Here is a 21,065-nt window from a genome sequence, read left to right as displayed (position 1 = left end):
CATCCATTTTTGTCTATTATTAGGTTTTGGCCTTGTTTACGTGTGTAAACGGTTGAAAAATCTTAACTTTGAATAATTAGGACTCTCTTTTAAGGTGCACATAACAATCCAGAAAGGAAACCACAGTGAAGTGGAGGAGTTTTGTGGAGGATCGAAAGGCAGATGAGGAAGGAAGGGGCACTATTGTTAATATGTCGATATAATAATGTATTTGCTATGCTCCAGAATCTTCAGTATTTCAGTGTAGACTGTGATAGGCATTTAATTTTTTTTAAGAGTTTCTGTTTTCAATTTTGTGATATGTTTGATTTCTTTTTTCTCTGCAGATCTCCTGATGTGTGATGTAACCACTGCACACAATAAAACATTTCAAACCATTCCAGTATTTCACAGTCTTTGTTTCAAATTCCCACAACAAAAGTGAGCACTGGACACCAAGACCAGACATTTCCTATTATATGTTGTAGCGGGTTTGATCAATGCAGTGCAAGTTTTTGGCGTGCTAGTCAGAGCAGTCTGATGAATATTAAGAAATAAAGAACTAAAATAGTTGGATCATACCATACAGAACAACCAGCAAACAATAATGATGCAGAACAGCACCCAGGCATAAATCAACAATTAAATCTTGGTATTTTTATTCGGGTGTAATAAAATTTTAAAACTGTAAATTGTAGTAAAGCATTAAAAGTCCAACTTCTTTCAAACAGTGGTGTTTGGGTGAGATGCTGATTTAGTTGCAGTTATACAGCTGTCCAATAAGGGACAAAAAACAAGGGGTCTAGAACTGTGGGTCCAGAACTGCAGGTCTGAATCTGCAGTCTCCGGGTCTGCAGAGACATACTACTGGGCTGTGCGCAGTTTTGCAAAACTGTACCCACGGTACACAGTTTATTTATTTTTCTCCCCCCTGAGCTTTAGGATAATGACTACAAGAGGGAGTTAAACCACCTTTGAACATTATTTAACATTAGAAAACAGATGGGATATCAAATATAGACTGATGCACCAAGTACATTATACACACAGTAAACCTCTGATGATTAAAATTTGCACACACAAATGAATATCATCCTGAATTCACAAATTCTTTATTTATTATTGCTTTATGCACTCATCTAACTTTTTTCTTTTAGTTACAGGACTGATGTTTTCCTAACCTGCTCTGCCTCTGATTGGCTAATACTCGTTGCCATCAGGGTCAGAGCCAATTAGAAGCAGGATGCTGTCTCCTGTGTGTATGGGGAAAGGGGAGGGACAGAGGGAACAGGCAAGACAAACTATCCTGCGTTTAAATAACATATCAAAAATATCTGCTTGACAAGTTATTATGGAGCTGGGAACAAGCCCAAATAAGCAACTACGCTTTAGAGACAAGCCCAAAAAAAAAAACGCGACCCGCGACTACCAATATTTGTAAGCGACTTTACAGAAAAACAAGCCCAAAGTCGCTTATAATAAGTGTGTGTATGATTTGTTTTCATAATTAGCGAATTAATTCAAAAACGTGTTTTGCCAGATTGACCTTGGCCTTGTTATTATTTTTACCCCGTGTGCTGGAGTTTCCCCTTCAGACAGACACACAGTTGTTTGGAACTCTGTCTGGATGAGCCTAAAGTTTAGGGAGTGTCCGTGCACTGATCTGATCTGAGGGCGGAAACCAAAACTCAGTGTAACAAAGAGCAGGAGAGCTGACTGTACACTCAACATCTTCCTATCCAACAAAACTGCACCACAATCCCTCGGCAGAGTCCCCCTTTTCTCTCTGTGTGTCTATAAAGTGCCGCTGCTCGCGGTACTAGAGCTTTTCACTGTGACGCACATTCAAAGAGTTGACACAAGAGCGCGCCTGAAGCACCGGAGCGCGCAGATCCGTAGCTGCGCGCAGGCCTCGTGTTTAACAGGAAAAGCCTGGTTGTAAAAACAGCGTCAGATGATGGTGGTGGTAAAAGCAAGTGTGATGATGAAGCTGTGAAGATGTGGCACTGACCCAACCGACCCTACTCTCCCCTAGAACACACTAAACAATGAATAAACATCAACACTCACCGTGTCTCACACGACCTGTCTTCCTCTCACTGCTCTGTGCACTTTAAAATGGAGTCTGAACACACCACTGACTTTACACTTTCACTTTCGCTCTTCCTCTCTGTTGACACCTCCCCCCTTTGACTCATGTGAAGTTATTTATTGAGAGTAACACAGAGACTTAGAGTCGAGCTTTGGGACTCCTCAACAGTCTCTGTTATTAGGATTATTATTATTTTGATGCATTAACATCAGAAATCAACACAACAACAACCAGGCTGCCTCTGTTCCCTTCTCTGTGACGCTGACTGTTTGCAGGGGGGCGGGGCTGTGCTGCACACACACACACACACACACACACACACACACACACACACACACACACACACACGCTCAGAACCAGGCTCAGGGAGTGGTTCGAGTGGGAGTCGTTACATTCTCTGTGTTCAGCTCACAGTGGCAGGACTATCATACAGGTTGTAGACATGCACCAAGCAAGGCAAATATAAAAGAAGCAAAGGTCATGATGTCAGTGACAGCGTTCAATGAGCCAGACTTTGGGGTCAGTTCCACAGAGCCGGACCTGCAAATTAGGGGTGGTGGAAAATAATCTATACACCATAGTATGGCAGTATTCTGCGTGGCGATATTGTGTCTATACACAGATGCCAAGTATCCATCTTTTATTATGTGCATCATACATTTTGCATAAACTCATTTTAATGCAACTTTTGGTGCTAGAATAATAAAGTCACTTGCTTTTTCGGGCCACTAGATGGTGCTGATGTTTTTTTCCTGGTGAGGTCAGCAGAGGTCACACAGGAATCAAACTGTCCCGTTACAGGGTTGAATTTAAAACGATCTAAGTGACAAAGAAATTCCTAATAATGTTTGGGATTTCATGCCTAAGGTGGGAAAACATATTTTCTCAGAGGTTCAAATAGTCCTTCATCAGATGGAATGTTCAGAAACACAATTATTTGTGGTATTTTTTTCAGTAACCAGAGAACCCAGTGTGCACCGAATTCAGAGAATCACCCAGTAGAGACAGAGCTGGCACCTTCATCTTGACCTGCTGCTGGGGGACAGACAGACAGACAGGCAGGCAGGCAGGCAGGCAGGCAGGCAGGCAGTCTGACATGTAGCTTCCTCCTTAGTTTAATAAGCCCTGCACTGTTGCAGGAACCTGTTTGTACATTTTACTGAAGGATTGATGGGATTGTATAGTGATGCAGTTTGGCTGTCTGTATATGTGTGAATGTATTTGTACAGCATGATGTAGTTTGTCATAAGATCCCTGTAGTTCTGACTCACTACGCTGATGTTTATAGTATTTGCTTTTGTCTTGTTTCAGTGTTTTTACCAGTTTAAATCACCTGGTCCGTTTGTTTTGGAGAGGAAGAGACCTCTGTGGATAATATGGCTCACGGTAAAAACCTCATCAACAATGAACACTGAAGGAATTCTACCTGAGAGAAGTTTCAGCTGGTTGCAATCTGCAGTCATCATCGCTATAGATGCATTTAAGTCTTTAACACTGAACCTTTAAGATTAAAACTCAAAGAAAAACTTCAAATGTAGTCACAAGTCTGTTGTGGTCTGGCTGTGTCACAGGACGCTGTGCAAGAAAATAAAACACAATGTGAATGGAAGTGAAGGAATAAAACCAGCAAACAAACTGAGCCTGACAAACTCAAATTGATCATCAAAGAGTAAATGAATGTAGTCAGTGAACATTATTCCTCACTATGATAAGAACACCACTAAACTTGTAGCCACACGTGGCAGCAGCTGTCTGGAGGACGGTGTTTTTAGTTTAACATGAGCAAATCCTTTGTTCCTTTTTTCTGTGTGCTCACAATGTCCAAAAAAGCACAGAAGCAGAACATGTGAAGAGCGTCTGCACACTGCTCCCATTAACATATAGGTCTATTTCATAACATCAAGTGACGTTTCAAGTGTCAAACTCTTGAGACAAAGAATACACACACCTTCAAATACCTACGAGGCCAGCTCACCTGACTGCTCACCTGGTCCTGGTCTGGTGGGGAGTTATGAAGCACATGCACCCTCAGGTGTGGGGAGTCTGCTTCCTGGCGCCAGTAAGCCTGGAACAAACATTCAAATATTCAGTAATGCATTCATACAAGTCAAGTTTAGGAACTATCATCATTCATTTTTAGGCAACTGCATTTCAAATGTTGCCTCAAACTCACCTTATCCACAACCTTGGTAAATTAATTCAGTGTGAGAGTTACAATTCAAACATATGCAGTTTAATTATTTGGTGTGCTGCCTCTGATGGCCTTTGAACATGTAGGCTACAGTAGCTACAGGAAGTAGGAGGGACAGCACTTGTTATTAGCATTTAGCTCCACTAGATGGCGCCACAGAGCCATGAAACTGCAGCAGCATCTCAGACGGAGTTTTTCAACAGGTTGATAAACTGAACTACATCAACAGGGATCTTTATAACTATGTGACTACTGAATAAAAGATAGAAGTGACACCATCCAACCTGTTGTTCCTCATCAGTCTGTGAAGATACAGAAATGTTTCCAGTAATGGCCGTCTAAAAAACCCTCAACAAATAATACTTATAATTATCATAAATGTCTTTTATTATTTGTCTCTCTGTCACAATGTTCACATTCTGACCAACAACAGGAAGTCGCCTTTTTAAATACCCATGACGCCGGCACAAGTCATGTGACATCATTAAATAAAAGTAAAGAATACATTATATATTACATGTATTCATCAATAACAGTGAGTTCATCAGAGATTACTAAAGAGACTGACACTAGAACCATCTGTGTGCACAGTTTTAGGAACTGTTTTTACATGTTTTGCATTTTCTAATTGCATTTTTAACATCATTTTGGTTGCAGGTCTAATGGTACATGTATGTATTTGTCTAAAACTCTTTAGTTTTTCTGTCTTCTTTGGTTTAGTGTGCCAGCATTAATGAAGCGCCACTATCATGTGATCCAAGTAATTACTGTTGAATTAGCCTAATACACTCCAATAAGGTCCACGTCTTAGCATGTGTGGAACGTAAGTAACAGAGACAAGAGAAAGTTCACAGGACAGAGAGTGGTGGATGGTGCAGACCGTGTTCATTTGAAGTTAGGTCAAGTTATTTCTCTGGAAACACAAACATTTTATTAGGGATGCATGATAATATGGGCACATCATCAGTACTGCTCCATATTGGCTTTAAAATGAACTATTTGAATCGACCAACATGCTTTTTTTATTTTGCACGATGAATGAATATCACATACGTTGAAGAGTACTGTATTTCATGTCTCCATCTGCTGGTGGGCCGTCACTATAAGAGCATGCATGTATAATATGATGTTAATTCCACCACAGAAGAGACTTGATGATCACTAAAATTAGCTGCTGAAGAGTGGATCGCTATCGGTTATCGGTCAAATGAGTTGTTACATATCAGCATATCCGATATCGGCAAAAAAACCTCCAATATGGTGCATCCCTATCTTGAATGCATATACAAGGCTTCAGCCCTGCTAAAATATTCGTCTTGTTTTACAGTTTTGATGCCTCCTCATGGGCGATAGCCGCGGCCAGAGGCATTATGTTTTTGGGTTGTCCTTCCATACGTCTGTCTGTACCAGCGTGTGTCCGTGATTGTCCGTGAAATGATGATTTTTATATATCTCCAAAAGGTCAAAGGTCATGCCAGTGTAATGCAATCTGGGCAGTGAAGAAAACTCTCCCAGCAATCCGGGCTACCCTGCGTGACATCATCAGTCAGTCAAACCCGCACCGGAGGATGGAGGCAAGAGCTATCAGTGCAGTCATTGATGAGAAGTTTGTGCCACAATAGGACGTATTGTATCTATAGATGCATTATTAGTGTTGGGGCAGGAAGTGCGTTTGGCTTTAAACATGGGAACATCAGTGTCAGTAACAGGGCCTGTGTTCTTTGAATCCATTTAACCTGAATCTAAGATCCACTTTCAGGCCAAAAACATTGATCCCACTGTTGGGCACAGAAGACAGCCCTTTAGACAGGAGGGATAATTCTTCTTTTTTTACATGATTCCTGAGAGGAAATATTAATGACCGTGTCCTTGAGTTGCTGCGTGTCCACGGCCGGTGTCCGCTATTTGGATGCGCGTCTCCCCCGTCTGCATTTCTTTGTCCTCTTCTGTCTGCTTTCCTGTGCTTGTATAAAAAAGAGGGATTGCTCGGTGGGATTTCAGAGTCCAGTGTGATGTCACTCTCCACAGAGGAGTCGTTGTGGCTGACCTGTTCTCTTCGATAGTTAGGCGTGTGTCGGTGCGCATTCCTGGACGTGTGTGCTTGCTTCCATCGACACCTGATCGATAATGAGTAACATTAAATTGAGGAAGTCTTTATTGAAAAGCTCTCCTCATCATTTAATAAAGTTCTCATCTGATCTCCCTGTTGTTGTCTGATGCGTAAACCCCGAGGGATTTCCTTGTCTCTCCAGTATTGGCTCAAAGTTGAGCCATGCATAAAGAGGCGTGTCTCTTTGCAGTCTCTCCAACGTTGCTTCTGCGTCTTGGGAAGCCTCAGCGCCTTCCATACGGACAGCAGGGAACAAAATCCTTTTGGCATCTTCACAGGAGACTCAGACGTCGCTGCGCAGTTATCTGTCAGTGTTGATCTCTTGAAAAGAGCTCGTGGTAAAGCGTGAGAAAAAAAGGAATACTTGGCACATCTGTTTCCAAACAGGTGCGTAGGAGAGGGACGAGAAGAATACAACTTGCAGAAAAGACTCCCGCACACTTTCTCACTTGCAAAAATAATGATTTCAATGCTGCAACGTTTCGGTGACTAGACCTTCATCAGGCAAACAGTTGTGTAACAAAGAGAAGCCATCTTAAGTAGGAGTGGCTGTGAGTTTGACATTAGTCACATGACCCACGTGCAGTGGAAAGGCTAAATACCAAACATCAATTAGTGTAACAATCAACATTATACATAGAAAAAGAGGAATAAAGAAGTCAAATTAAAAACTGCTCAGTGACAATCTTAAACACAGCCCAACAAGTTGACATTAGATAGGTACGTTCTTGAGAATAAATGCTTAAGTCCTTATTGTTAACGTGCATTCTCTAAAAACATACATATCCAAATCTGGAAGGTGCATTAAAAAATGAAGCTATAGGGGTTGTTTACATCAAGAATGAGCATCAACACACAAATAGGAAACTTGATAATAAATGCAACAAGGCCTCCACAATGTCACAGAGTAAAGATGACGTCAGACAATAGTCACATTACACTCCGCCCTACCAAGGCTGTATCCTATAAACTAAGTGGGTTCTGATCAAAACATCTGACTTCAGTGCTGTTAACCCTTTGTTGAACAGAGAGCGCCATCTAGTGGGCTCAGAAGATAAAGACAAAGCTTCATGAGGCTTCATTTGCTCATCACTACTTGTCGCCTACTTTACTTGAGTATTTCCATTTTCTGATACTTTATAGGCCACTTTTTATTCCACTACATCTCAGAGGGAAATATTGGACTTTTTACTCCACTATATTTATTTGATAACTTCAGTTACTTTGTAGATTATTAATACAAAATACCATCAACTAATAAATGATATTATTATAGATTAAACTACGCAGCAGTTTATAAAGTCATTAAAATGAGCTCCATCTTTACCAGCTGCAACATTAAAGTGATGAACACATGAATGCATGAATAATTATAATCCATAATATAAATGGACCATTCTGCATAATGAGCACTTTAACTTTTGGTACTTTAAGTGTATTTTGATGCTGATACTTTTGTACTTTTACTCTAGTAACATTCTGAATAAAGAACCAGTAATGGAGTATTTTTATAGTGTGGACATACTATTTTCACTTACAGTAAAAGATGTGAATACTGTGACCACTGGAAATATGGAACAGTATTCTGATGATTTAATGCTGAAATGTGGGTGCACCGTCATGAAACCAAAAAATATAAAGTTCTTCCTTTTGGATTGGAACGTCAATTAATGTTTAAGGAGGATCAAATTATCTCCATCTACTGGTGACTAAAAGTAACTACAACAACACTGTGTTTAAAACACACAATAACAACAAAGTACAACAGTTGACAAAAGTCCGATTGTAGCATTTATTTGAATCAGCTCACTATTATACAGTTGTACCGCAAGCCACGTGGACATAAAACCCTCACCTGTCAAATTTGTTAAGAGTGAAATAAGAGTAAAATAACCCGACTGCTTACTTCTACAAAATAACAGAAAACACCACAAATCAAGTTGATTAATTAAGGGTCGTTATATTCATTCATAATTCAATCAAGCAGAATCAAATAACTCAAAAATGTCTCAATTCATCAATGTCACTGCAATAAACAGGAATCAAATTCAACTTAAATAGTCAACCACAGGAAAACACAAAATTCAAATACAAATTATAGCTGCTGTGCAGCAATGGTCGGGGCCGGGCAATTTTAGGCAAAATTAGGCAATTCTGAGCAACACACACACTAAAACAAAGCATATCACAACATAGAAGTTACATCATATAATTATGGCATGTCCTTCAAATTGTGGATGAGTGGCTGAAGTGATCAGACTCATAATATACTAAGGAAAGAAAAAACTCAAGAGCAAGAAAGTAAGAATAACATTAACTGCTAGCAATTATGAACAAACTGGCCTGATCTAGCTTAAAGCTAAACATTATCCATGGTGACAAAGATGAAAACATTTTTGAAAATGTGAAAGTAGCTATTGGATAGACTCTGCATATTGACTGATAGCTAAGCCAAATAAACAGGGAAAAGAGACGAGGGATAACAGGGAAAAGTGTTGATAAAGAGTATTTGTCTCTCTGTGAAACTGCCTGGATCATAATTATTATAGTCTCTAATCCACATAGCATGATGCCTGAACAAAGGACTTTCACATTAGAATGTCCATTCTGCCTTAGCTGAGGCTTGAACTCACAACTTCTGAGACTGAGGTCCCTCTTCTATCTCACTGAGCTAACTGGCAAGTGACAGTTCATGTGTGGCTTCACAAATTGACTAAGCCAAGCATCAGGGTGCCAGACAGTAGCCATCCATGCCATGGAAAAGCACATTTCAAAATGAAAGTTCCAAAGCTATAGCACATATGGTTGATTTGTTATGAATTTTCAAAGTCTTGAAATTTAGAGGCTTGCTGTAGCGCCACCATCAGGACTATTGTCTTGTGTTTCCAGTTGAGGACATCTGACATGGGACCGGACCTTTGTGCAAAGTTTAGTAATTTTTCGCGCATGGGAAGTATGATTTCCTCGGAAGAAGAAGAAGAAGAAGAAGAAGAAGAAGAAGAAGAAGAAGATGCAGGATAACAATAGGGTCCTGGCAGCTTAGGCTGCCTGGACCCTAATAATATTCACTTAGCTTATAAAAAAAATACAAGGAAATTATGTGTGCGTGTGTGTGTGTGTAGGTGAGAGAGAGGTTTACAGTTCAGTTCATTTAGTTCAGATAGGTGAGAAGTGTGTGTTGGGAGTGTGAGTGAGGGGGGAGGGAAGGACCCAGGTTAGCTTGAAGCTCGAGTTTGGAGAAGCCAGGAGATTGTGGGGAAAAAAGGAACTTATCTGCTGGTAGTGAGTCCTCCACCTCAGCTCAGCCACTGAATCCAAGCAGGAAAACACAGTCTGTTTCCACCTGCTCCAGAGATCAGCTTTTCTTTGAGGTCGTTGTTTCCTCACTGTTCATTTCCAGCCAGTCCTTGTAACACTTTGTCACTAGCTTTAATTCACTGTTGTCTTTTCATTTAATCCAGTGCCGGGTTCACCCTTTTCCTTATTTCCTCTTTTTTCCCCCTTTCTCACTTCTCCTTTCCATCCTCCTTCAAGTCTCCTTTGTTAGGTTTTCCCTCTCTCTGCTCACAGGTGTTTCCTAATTTATTACCTTCCCTTCTTCCTCTTCTGCTCAGGTGGACAAGGTTGTGATATCACTTCCTTTTGCCTTCCTGCTACACACACACACACACACACACACACACACACACACACACACACACACACACAGCACACAAAACACACAAAATGATGCTGCTGCTTCAACATCTTTGGATCATTAGGACACAGCTGATCCTCTCTACACATCCACCATCTTGTTTAAAACATCCAAGTTGGCCTCCATCTGATGAGAGAAGAAGACAAGAGAAGTTATAAAGCAGCTGTCAGTCAGTGATGCAGCACATCCAGTATAAAGACCAGTAGGGACTTCCTGTTCAGAGCAGAGTGGAGCGGCTGTGTAGCGTAGTCGGCTTCCTTCCAGCTCTCATGTTAACGTGTTGCAGTGAACACACTGAGCTGGAAGCTCACAGACCTGCAGAGACTTTGGGCATCAAGTCTGTTTACTCTGCAGATTTCACTCAAGTACACAGTGGAAATAAACTGCTGAGAGTCCTGAACGCATCATGGCTGCACAAACAGAGGGATTCACTTTAATGATGGATTTACTGAGTCTGTTAGAACAAATGACTGATGGACAGATATATCATGTTAAATGTTCTACATGTTCATCCAAAGACTGAACAGCAACACATCAGCTGTGATTACTGGACTTCAGCAGAGCTTCTGCTCTGTATAAAGAACACATGGTTACTAAATGTAATGATGGTTCTATAAAATAAGAGCCAGTGATTTGTAGGCTTCAGTCAGACTGATCTCAGAGCTGTGACAAAGATGAAGACAACAAACACTTTAAAGAGGACATATTATGCTCATTAACAGCTTCATATTTGGATTCTGGGTTTCTACTAGAACCTGTTTACATGCTTTAATGTTCAAACTAGAATTACCGCCTCATAGTTGTATGCCTTATAAAGAAATCTTAGCTTCAGTAGAAAAGCCGTTGAACACAGGGTATTCACAACAGTCTGAAGTCTGAGGTTTTTGTTCACAGGGATTACTTTTACATACATTTACCTCATTATCTGAAACTTTGGCCACATTTAATACCAACATCCTTCATTGTAACACTATAGACTATATAAAACACACACACACACACACACACACACACACACACACACACACACACACACAGAAACAGGAAAGCATAACAGGTCCCCTGTTATCAAGGTCAGATTTGATGGTGTGACAGTTTGATGAAGGAGGACAGCTGTCTCTATACATGTTGTGATGCTGTCAGCTGTAATCCAGCTTCACTTCCTGTAGACATGAACATAACAACAGTCGTCTTCACATCAACTTAAACACATGATCTCAACAAGCTTCTTTCTGATCTGATTGGCTGACTGTTCTCTCTGTCTGTCTTTCTGTCCTCTCCTGAAGACTGTCACCATTCCCCTCTTTGAGCCACTGAGAAGGTCTGAGGTTTACAGGAAGTACTGGATCTTTGCTCTGATATCAACTGTGTTTAATATAATACTGCTGAAACCAGCATGGACCCACTCCAACCCTCTACTGACCTCAGAGTCTCCAGTTTACAGTGTGGACTCTCCTTCAGATCACACAGCAGCTTTACATCTAAATCCTGCAGGCTGTTGTTGAAGCTCAGGTCCAGCTCTCTCAGATGGGAGGGGTTGGACTTCAGAGCTGAGGCCAGATAAACACAGCTGATCTCTGACAAACTGCAACGACTCAGTCTGAATAAAGAATAAATGATGTAGATAAAAATCATTAATAAAACAATCACATGTGTTCAGGTGTTAAATGTGCCCTAAACTGAGTAGAGTGACTTTGTCATTGTGTTATTGTGCTGATCCCAACAGGAGGCAGGTTAAAGACTGGAAAATACAAAAAGTGAAAAACAGCTCTCATAAATATCATTGACAACGTGCTGCTACTTCAATAAAGATGTAGTGACTTCACCTCTTAAACTCTGCCAGCTCCACCAGTGGCTCCATCATCACTAGCTCATGTTGTGCAGCCAAACACAAATCACTTATTTAAAGAATCATGAGGGTAAATTTAAGTTGAAATCAAGTGTTTAAAGCAGGACTGTTAATATACTTTGATGCAGTAGAGATGCTTGATTATCAGGAATGGTGTCCTGAAATGTCCTGAACACAAGTATTTCAGATATTGTCAGGAATTATAGAGCAACATTTGTCAGACATGTCCTCAACATCAGGAATAATCTTTTTCATTTTCATTTCCAACACAAAAATCAAAGAATAAAGACTTTTCCCTCACAAGTTAGTGATATTTACTTTTTAATTCGTAAGGGACACTGGTAATTAATTTGACTCTTATTCTGAATATAATTCAATTCATTGTATTTCTATAATGTTATGTATTATATAACACCTTAATTTGAAAATCAAAAGTCATCATTCTGCTAACTTTGCTAAGTCTGTCACTAGCTCCCCCCATCAGCTCCATCTGGGCTGTTTGAAGGCATTATTCAATGTAACACATATTAATGTCAGCACATGGATGCACTACAGTTGTAGCATTAGCTGATGTCACCATGGAGATTAGAGTGACTGCCAGCTTGACTGTAGTTCACTCTGCTACATTACTAACTGTACTGACTAGCTGTAGCTGGGTAGCTACCTCGCTAACACTGCAAACAGACATGATTAACGTGAGTAACATGACAGCTGTCAGCGGCAGGATTATATTTGACTTTTAATAAAACTTAACCAGTGTTTCACTTTTCAGCAATGTACCTCATAGTTTGCAACTATTACTGTGAGCACACCGCCTGACTCTGCTCCACCTTTTTAACTGTGATGCCTACCTTGGTGCCAGTGCTGAGAGTCTAGAAACAATGGGAGAGCCCTGATTTCCCATCATGCCTGTCTAGTGCTGATCTAGTGTTTATTTACAAGTATTGTGTTTTCGGTTCGGCCTATATGCTCCAGAATGCAAATGTGACTGTGTATTAATACAAAGTCACAGTGTTTATAATGTGTCTGTTCAGAACATGGTGGCTTATGTTGCTAATTGTCATTTTTGTGCTGGTTTAGAGTTTCAACCAATAGAGAGGTGGCTGTTACATTTCTTGAGACCAGCTGTACTTTCTAACATAATCTGAACAAATGTAATGTTGGGACTTATAAAGAGCAACTATTGCATTAAGTATCAAATAAAACCCTGTAAGAATATTATGATGGGATATAAACACCTGTTGACATTAGCTGACAAGAATATTGAAGGTATGATTGTCTCTTTCATTCAGACAGCTGGAGAACCAGGTGAGCTCCTCTGGTGTTGGTTTCAGCCCACGGGCAATATGTTTGACACCCCTGGTTTACAGGTTAGGAGTGAATAATCCAGTCACTTTTCTGCTGAAATTAAAGTTATGTTATGCAGGATTGTTGGTTACTGTTTGTAAACACATTCAACAGCTCAGGTGAAGGTAAAAGCCAACCCCAGATTCATTCTTGTTTGGCATTTCTTCTTGCTAAATTTGCATTTCTTTCAGTGTTGTATCTCTTTGATTCCTGCTGCTTACAGTCTGGCATCTGGTCCCCACCTTTTTATAAAGCCCTGAGCTCACCTGAGCGCTGTGGGGGTACACGCCCAGAAACTTCCCAAACACAGAAAATAAAAAGAAAGTAAGAAAACACAGGCAGAGGGCAGAGTCTCTGCAGATGAATACACCAGCACACACTGAGAGTGGCTCATAAGTGATGATTGAGAGGGATTATTTCTGTATGAGTCTATACACTGTTTTTAAGGAAGATCCTGCAGAGTTTATCTTTAAGGTTTTAGCTCCACATTGCTCTGCCACAGTCAATGGATTAAACCACTGAACAAGACAAATAGACTTCATTGTGGATCAGTATAATATCAGCCTGATGTCTGCAGTTTAGTGTCAACACAACTTTCACATCATAATAATCTCAGCACAGGAGTAAAAAATGGTGTCTGACCTCAGAGTCTCCAGTTTACAGTGTGGACTCTCCAGCAAATCACACAGCTGCTTCACTCCTGAATCCTGCAGCTTGTTTTCAGTCAGCTCCAGCTCTCTCAGATGGGAGGGGTTGGACTTCAGAGCTGAGGCCAGATAAACACAGCTGATCTCTGACAAACTGCAGTTCCTCAGTCTGAATAAAGAATAAATGATGTAGATAAAAATCATTAATAAAACAATCAGATGTGTTCAGATGTGTTAAATGTGTAGCTCAACATTACTATGTCCTGATCAATGAGCTTTGCCCTAAACTGAGTAGAGTGACTTTGTCATTGTGTTATTGTGGATCATCATGATGTCAGCCTTCTACAGACATCATCCAAATGTCACCACAACATTCATTCACCTATTCATATCAACACAGATTAACAACATGCTGCTGATCTCAGTCAAGTCTGTATTTAGAGGATCAATATCAAATCACACGTTGGACTAAAAACTGTTCATTCATTCATTTCTTACATGACCTTCATACTGTATTTGTATATGGAATAAAAAGGAGAGGGACACATTTGTTCAAGTTTGTTCAACAGCCACATGCACATTAAAAGAGTTATTGGTGGCAGTAAATATTTCTCCTGTCCATACTGAGTGTGAAGTGGTCTCTTCTTAACTCAGCTACACTGTAAGAAATGTCTTCATCAGTTCAGATGAAACTAATATGAAGCTTCAGCAGTCTGAGTTATCCAAATCAAGAGGGTGTGGACCAAAGTTACAGACTGTTTAGCACCAAACTCCCTCTTTGAGTTACTGTTCCTCCTCTGCAGCTCAACAAGAAAAACACTGTCAAACACTAAATACTGACTGTAACTCAGACAGCTGAAGCCTCATATTAGTTTAAACTGAACTTTGACACAGAACAAGACTGTGGATTTTGTCCTCCATCTGGTAACACTGGAGTCAGGTTATAAAGGGACTGCTTCACAGACAGTATGGACAGAAGGAATGATTACAGACATCAACTACAAAGTGCACTCAGTAGAGTGCAGACCTCTGCCAGGCGACTGCATTACAGCTGTGACTCTAGACAACAACACATGCTGCTCAGCTGTGACCGCTGGAGTTGTCCCTCCTGACTTCCTTACAGTCAAGATGGCGGCTAAGATAACTAAACGTCTGAGATGCTTGCTGTCTACACAGGGCTTTAAACAGATGACATTAACATAGGACATATCAAAGTGCTTGACTTATATAGAACATTTACTAAAGTGCTGGACGTAATCTTCAGAGTCTGTTATAATAACATGTATGCCTCTGTGCACCAGTCAAGTTTCTCATTACATCCATGTCTGTAAAAACATGGACGCTTCACATCCATTGTCCCCCGACAGCACAGAAGATCTATACAATCAACATCATTTCAAGGTGGACACCCAAGATCAGTGTCACCAACTCAGTCTCTGACCAAATGTCTCCCCTTCTTTTTCCCACTGATAGAGGAAACACTTGATAGCAACTGGGATTGCTCCACAGCACATCAGTCAACACATGGATGCATAGGGAAACAGGAGCCAGTCAATGCTTGTCATTTAGAAATGAGATCACATAGACGTATGAATCCAGATCATTAATGGTGCAGTCCTAATGGGCGTGTGAGTGTGAAAGAATATCAACCTGTCCTTAAAGTCCAAGATGTTTCCAGTGCAGACTATTTATTTGCTTATTGTTGCAGTCTAAAGGTCTGTGACTTCAAATGATTATGTGACGTTAACATGAAAACAAAGAAACCTCAGAACCTCAGGAATCTTAAATTCTCTTTGGATAAATCTCAAACTTGATGGTGTCTACATGTTCTAAATCATCATTTCTCTGCCTTTCATAACCAACTGTTCAGCCATTTGGAAAGACACAACATTTCTGAAAACACTGAAAGCTTTATAACCTCAGTCAAGGATTTATATTATATATATCCAAAAACAAACAAACAAACACCTACATAAGCAAGTGAACTGACCTCAGAGTCTCCAGTCTACAGTTTGGACTCTCCAGTCCAGCACACAGCCGCTTCACTGCTGAATCCCGCAGGTTGTTGTCACTCAGGTGCAGCTCTCTCAGATGGGAGGGGTTGGACTTCAGAGCTGAGGCCACGACTTTACAGTGAGTCTTTGAGAGTCTACACTTGGTAAATCTGACATGACACATATATGAGAAAATCTGTTATTGTCAAAGAGACACTTTATATTTACTTTATGGATTTGATGATAAAATAGTTTGAAATATCCTGTTTTGATGGACTGAAAATAGTTAAGAATAAAAAAAAGAACACAAAGAATTCAAAGTAATTAAAAGCTGATTCATGACCAGAATTACTGCCTCGAGGTCGTATGCTTCACCAGTCAAGTTACACTTACAGTTTACATCCATGTCTGTCCAGACTCATATGTGTCCATGACAGTAGACAATGATTCAAATATGGATGCTGCTGCAAAGAAGCTACTTATTCTAAAACACAGACGCTTCACACACATCTTCAACCCGACAGCACAGAAGATCTATACAATCAGCACAGTTTCAAGATCAGTGTCACCAACTCAGTCTCTGACCAAATGTCTCCCCTTCTGTTCCTGAGATATGACGTTTAATAATGACCAGAGAAGAGTTTTATGCAGAACATGATGATGTCACAGTGAAGTTGACCTTTGACCTTTTGGATATAAAATCTCATCACTTAATTATTTTATCCTGTTAGACATTAGTGTGAAGTTTTGTCATAATTAGTGAATGAATTCTTGAGTTATGGCCAAAAACACATTTTGTGAGGTCACAGTGATCTTGACCTTTGACCACCGAAATCTAATCAGTTCATTCTTAAGTCCAACTGGACGTTTGTGCCAAATTTAAAGAAATCCTCTCAAGGTGTTCTTGAGATGTCGTGGACAGACTGACAACCCAAAAACATGATGCCTCTGGCCACGACTGTCGCCGGCGCCGAGGCATGAAAAAAGAGATAGCAACAACTGGATAAAAGCAGTTTTTAGGACTTCAGAAATCTCCTTTGGCAAATGATACAGATCTTATTTTAAATGTTTAAGCATAGTGGTGAATAAACTCAGGTATTATCTGCATGTCTGATTCTATAAAACACCTTACACAATCTGTTTATGGAGTAATAACTTTACTGCTTTCACTCAGAACCATCAAATACTGCCATACTGTGATGAAATGCTGCTGTGATAAAACCTCAACAACAACCTCTGAAGTCCATCATTTGTTTTATCAGGTTCACATGGCGCCTCCATCACATAAAGGTGAAAAACTGTAAACTGGAACAATGATTAGAAATCAATAGAAAAACTGTGTTCATGAACTCAACAGCTATAAACACAACCAACTGAAACATCTACATGTTTTGCACTCACAGCATTTGAAACAGCTCAAGAACATCTGTGACAAAATACAACAGACACATCATTTCAACATTTTATGAATAATAAGAATTTCATAGTGTGTATATTTGAAGAATTAAACGACTAATCTACAATGATTTATGATGTTAATCACATCTGGACTTACCCAGCCTTTCTGCAGTTCCTCACAGCTGGAATCAGTCTCCATCGTCCTGCGTGTGATGTGTTGTATTCTTTCACATCCAACTCATCCAGAACCTCCTCTGACATCTGCAGCATGTAGGCCAGAGCTGAGCAGTGGATCTCTGAGAGTTTCTTCTCTGATCTGTTCTCTGACTTCAGGAACTCTTGGATCTCCTGATGTACTGAGAGGTCGTTCATCTCCAGCAGACAGTGGAAGATGTTGATGCTTCTGTCAGGAGAGATCTTGTTTGTGTTCATCTTCTTCAGGTTGTTGATGGCTCTCTGGATGATTTCTGGACTGTTGTCTGTCCGACCCAAAAGGCCTCCTAACAGTCTCTGGTTGGACTCCAGAGAGAGGCCATGAAGGAAGCGGACAAACAGATCCAGGTGACCATTTTTACTTTGGAGGGATTTCTTCATGGCTCTCTGTAAGAAGACATCCAGGGATCTGTAATTATCCTGGTCTGTCCCAAGGAAGTCCTCCAGTACCTTTGTGTTCCTGTTGGTGAAACAGTGGAACAGGTAGACTGCAGCCAGAAACTCCTGAACGCTCAGATGAACGAAGCAGTAGACTGTTTTCTGGAAGATCACAGACTCTCTTTTGAAGATCTCTGTACAAACTCCTGCGTACACCGAGGCCTCTGTGACATCAAGACCACAGCGCTCCAGGTCTTCTTGGTAGAACATGATGTTTCCTTTCTCCAGATGTTCAAACGCCAGCTTCCCCAGCTTCAGAAGAACGTCCCTGTCAGCCTCCATCAGCTCCTGTGGACTGGTCTCATGTCCCTCATCATACTTGTGCTTCTTCCTCTTTGTCTGAACCAGCAGGAAGTGTGAGTACAGCTCAGTCAGGGTCTTGGGCAGCTCTCCTCTCTGCTCTGTAGTCAACATGTGATCCAGAACTGTAGCAGTGATCCAGCAGAAGACTGGGATTAGACACATGATGTGGAGGCTCCTGGATGTCTTCATGTGTGAGATGATTCTGCTGGACCGCTCTTTATCACTGACTCTCCTCCTGAAGTACTCCTCCTTCTGGGCGTCAGTGAAGCCTCGTACTTCTGTTACCCTGTCAACACAAGCAGGAGGGATCTGATTGGCTGCTGCAGGTCGGGAAGTTATCCAGACCAGAGCCGAGGGAAGCAGCTTCCTCGATGAGGTTTGTCAACAACACGTTGACTGATGACTTCTGTGTGACATCAGTCACAACCTCATTGTTGTGGAAATCCAGAGCCAGTCTGCTTTCATCCAGGCCGTCAAAGATGAACAGAACTTTACAGACAGCTCCTCTGCTGTGACCTTCTGTAATGTTGGATGGAAAACACGGAGCAGAGTGAGAAGACTCAACTTCTCATCTCTGATCAAGTTCAGCTCCCTGAACGAAAGCAGAATCACCACACTGACATCTTGGTTTTCCAAACCCTCGGCCCAGTCCAGAGCGAACTTCTGCACTGTGAAGGTTTTTCCAACGCCAGCGACGCCGTTGGTCAGAACCACTCTGATGTGTTTCTGTTGCTCAGGTAAGGCTTTAAAGATGTGCTGACACTTGATTGGAGTTTCATGGAGGGTCTTCATCTTAGAAGCTCTCTCAAGCTGCTTCACCTCATGTTGGGTATTAACCTCTTCACTCTGTCCCTCTGTGATGTAGAGCTCAGTGTAGATCCTGTTGAGGAGGCTTTCACTTCCTGTTTCATCACTTCCTTCAGTCACACGTTCACATCTCCTCCTCACACTGATCTTATGTTCATCTAAAACCTCCTGCAGACCACTGTCTGCTGAAAGAGAAGGAAACATGTCAGACTAAAGAAATAAATCTGGACTCTGATTATTTTCATGACCAACATTAAAACAAGTAACACAAACAAATGAAGGTTTTATACATTAGTTTGATAAAATCTTTCATGTCTACACTTTACAACACAAATAAACCAAGAAGAATCCTGTTTTCAGACATGATGACATCAGCAGACAGATGCACAGTCTTACTTTGTACAGTGCTGGTCTGACTGGCTGTCTGCAGTCCAGCTCTTGTTCTGGATCCTTCTCCACACTGGGGACAGGAGGAGTCTCCTGATGAAGCAGACTGGTCCCAGTATGAGCTGATGCACTGTCTGCAGAACCAGTGTCCACAGCTGGTAGAGACTGGATCCTTCAGGACGTCCTGACACAAACTACAGCAGGACAGCTGCTCCTCCACAGAAACATGACTCCTCTTCTTCTCTCTGTGGAGATGAACACATTATTTAGATCTCGTCCTGCAAACTGTGCTGAAAATTATTTGCTTTATTCACACACTCAGTCACAGGCAGTTCAAATATCTCATGGTGGAGCTTCATGAAAACCTCCTGAGTAATGTTGTGCTCCACTGTGAGACGACTTTCAAAAGGCAAAAAGCTGCCTCATGTTTTTCAACAGTCTCTTACTTTGTGTCTGAGGGTCCAGCTTCATTACTGAAGGTTAGAGGTTGATCTTTACTGCGGTCACTCTTCAAAGACAGCTGACAGCTGGACACTGGAGACTCTGATCTGTCCCCGTCTGCCTCCAAATCAGCCATCTTCCCAAATCTGAGAGAACTGTAACACACATACACAGTGTGATGAAGTCAGTAACTTCTTATTTATAGGACATGATTACATATTGGCTGGGTATTTTTATGACATACAGTAGGGGAGAGCGGGGTCAGTTGTGACATTTTGTATTGACACTAAATAACCTTTGATTACTCACAGATAGGGATGGGAATCGAGAACCGGTTCCTGTTAAGAACCGGTTCCAACTGGTTCAATTCATCGACATCATTAGCCTTTATACTTAACGATTCCCTTATCGATTCTTTTCATTACGCCGAATCTATGCTCGTCAGTCAGCAGCACGTTCAACAACAAAGAAGACGTAATGTCGGAGAGACAGAAGCTGTCAAAGCCATGGCTTCACTTCACGCTGTTGTTAGCCTCCCTGGAGCTGTTAGCCCGCTGTGGAGCCTCGGCGCGTCCCCGCTCCAGGTAGACTGTGGCCAGGACGCTGTTGTTGTTAGCCTCCCTGGAGCTGTTAGCCCGCTGTGGAGCCTCGGCGCGTCCCCGCTCCAGGTAGACGGTGGCCAGGACGCTGTTGTCGGATTTCATGGGAACACCAAGGATGGTAAGATGAGGGCAGTTGAGTTGACTTGCATGCCATTTGTTGTTATAATATGCTGGGCTAGCTGCGTTAGCTGCCTCACCTGAGTTAGCTGCACGAGCTGCGTGGTGATGACACACTCAGGCTGTGGGCCGGGATTTATCTCTAGATCACCAGCTAGCAGTAACATTAATGACAACTCATTGTGGCTGTTGTTGTGACATAGATAACTGTATGCCAATGCTGGCTTATGACTGTGAAAGCTGCTGTTAGTTTTTTGTGTGGTTAGATGGCGTCTAAACATTTCTATGCGGAAGGAGGTGCATCGTTAGGAGGCTCTGAGGGGAGAGGGACACGAGCTCAGAGGGGAGGGGTCATGGAGATCTCTGAACAGATACAGGCGTCTGCTAACTATTTATCAGGTTTTTAGAGCCCAACCCAAACGTGAAAGGCACAGTTTGTTAAATGTACAAGGA

The 21,065-nt window shown here is 41.4% G+C and overlaps 1 long non-coding RNA gene and 1 pseudogene across 1 annotated transcript in view; one reads left to right on the top strand and one right to left on the bottom strand.

Annotated features, from left to right (window-relative positions):
* Positions 1-18,077, top strand: part of LOC125883991 (uncharacterized) — a 54,519-nt gene extending 36,442 nt beyond the window's left edge. The window contains exon 3 of the long non-coding RNA XR_007448620.1: positions 18,001-18,077. This is a non-coding gene — a long non-coding RNA (uncharacterized LOC125883991). The remainder of the gene's footprint in view (positions 1-18,000) is intronic.
* The window catches only part of LOC125883942 (NACHT, LRR and PYD domains-containing protein 12-like), a 169,867-nt pseudogene extending 149,646 nt beyond the window's left edge, over positions 1-20,221 (bottom strand).
* Between the last annotated feature and the right edge of the window lie 844 nt (positions 20,222-21,065).

This window comes from Epinephelus fuscoguttatus, linkage group LG23 (genome assembly GCF_011397635.1).
Source record: "Epinephelus fuscoguttatus linkage group LG23, E.fuscoguttatus.final_Chr_v1".
NCBI lineage: Eukaryota > Metazoa > Chordata > Actinopteri > Perciformes > Serranidae > Epinephelus > Epinephelus fuscoguttatus.
Note: the sequence above shows the minus strand (reverse complement) of the source record. Positions and strands in the feature narration are given on the sequence as shown.